This window comes from Oncorhynchus nerka, unplaced genomic scaffold (assembly GCF_034236695.1).
Source record: "Oncorhynchus nerka isolate Pitt River unplaced genomic scaffold, Oner_Uvic_2.0 unplaced_scaffold_836, whole genome shotgun sequence".
NCBI classification, from domain to species: domain Eukaryota; kingdom Metazoa; phylum Chordata; class Actinopteri; order Salmoniformes; family Salmonidae; genus Oncorhynchus; species Oncorhynchus nerka.
Window position 1 is genome coordinate 272,828 of NW_027040435.1, and position 1,921 is coordinate 274,748.

Here is a 1,921-nt window from a genome sequence, read left to right on the forward strand (position 1 = left end):
ATTCTGTCTGTCTGGAGGCTTCAGGCTGCAGCTGGGTCATGTTATTTGTAGAAAAGGTTATGTCTGTTTTTTTTCCGCATTGAGGCGGATCTTCCTTTCGTCTGCCTCCTTTTCACTACTTTGGATGTGACTAAAAGCTGCACCTTTCATGTGGGTAGAAGTTGTTCAAGGCGTCCTAACTCATCTGTATGGGCTGGTACAAGAGCGTGGACTCCAGTCTTACTGTACTTTGGATAAAAGTGTCTGCTACACGGCACGTATTGCTGTACCGTCTACAGCCATGACAGCTGTGACCTCATCACTTCTCAAATACTCTTTGATCTTCAGAAGCCTGCAATGTTCCGGAGGCCCAGTCAATTATTACACTGTCTGTCAGTGATGAAATCCCTTGTGGTTTCATTTTCCCCTCAAGAATGGTTCGTGGTGATTAACGCTGATCCATTTCCTTCTGTGTCCTGGTCCCAGCTTCTGCTGATTTAGTTACTGTGACAATGAAGATGAGCAAAAATTCCCCTCCATTTCAGTCGTTGCTGTTCGATATTTTCTCAATAGATGTTTCTTTGTTGTACTCTTGCTGGAAACAAGCTGTGGATATAGATTTTTTGCCTGCTGTACCAACCTAGAGCAGGCCCCGCCTAACTCTACTTGTCTTCCTTGTTTAAAAGGTATCTTGACCTCAATGGAACTTCCTGGTTAAATAAAGGTTAAGAAAAACATACATTAGGATTTCCTGGTTAAATACAGGTTAACAAATACATGTCTCTCTCTGTGTATCTGCTCTAGGAGCTCAGCACCGCGTCGGTGAGTGGCACATTGACCAGTCTGTGGTCTCCTCACCTGGCACCTGGTGGTACCATCAGTCACAATGGGCGAACACTTCAGAAAAGAGTCAGCACTTTTTTAATGCTTTGTGTTGGATTGGTTCTATTATTTTCTATTCTACTCTAAAGTGTATTCATAAGAGGTTGGGTTGTCTCCTTTTCAGAGCCAAAAAGAAGAGGGAGGGAGAAACCTAGGGAAGAAGTAACCCCTCTCCAGACAGCCCCCTCTCTGGATAAATCTAATGGTATTAAACACATTTCCTGCAATGTTCCTCTCTGTCACAATGTAGCGGAACCTACGACTGTCAGATAGTATGAACTATGCCCTTTTGTTCGCCAGAACCCTTCAGTTGGGAGGAGTACCTTAAGGAAACGTCATCCACAGCCTTCTCCCAGCTGTTTCAGACAGGTAGATATGACCCAGTAACTACAACACTAAGGGCTGCTTTGGGACAGGTAGATATGACCCAGTAACTACAACACTAAGGGCTGTTTGGGACAGGTAGATATGACCCAGTAACTACAACACTAAGGGCTGCTTTAGGACAGGTAGATATGACCCAGTAACTACAACACTAAGGGCTGCTTTAGGACAGGTAGATATGACCCAGTAACTACAACACTAAGGGCTGCTTTAGGACAGGTAGATATGACCCAGTAACTACAACACTAAGGGCTGCTTTAGGACAGGTAGATATGACCCAGTAACTACAACACTAAGGGCTGCTTTAGGAAGGTAGATATGACCCAGTAACACAACACTAAGGAGCTGCTTTAGGACAGGTAGATATGACCCAGTAACTAGCACTAAGGGCTGATTTGGGACGGGTAGATATGACCCAGTAACTACAACACTAAGGGCTGCTATGGGACAGGTAGATATGACCCAGTAACTACAACACTAAGGGCTGCTTTGAAGTGCTTTTTGACTTGTGTCAATCCCAGATCAACCCCACCATGCATTCCTAGATCACAGAGGATTAGAAAGGTATCAACAATTTGGTAACATTAGCATGACATTAGGTTTAGATAAAACTCTACCTAACATAACATTAGGTTTAGATAAAACTCTGCCCTAACATAACATTAGGTTTAGATAG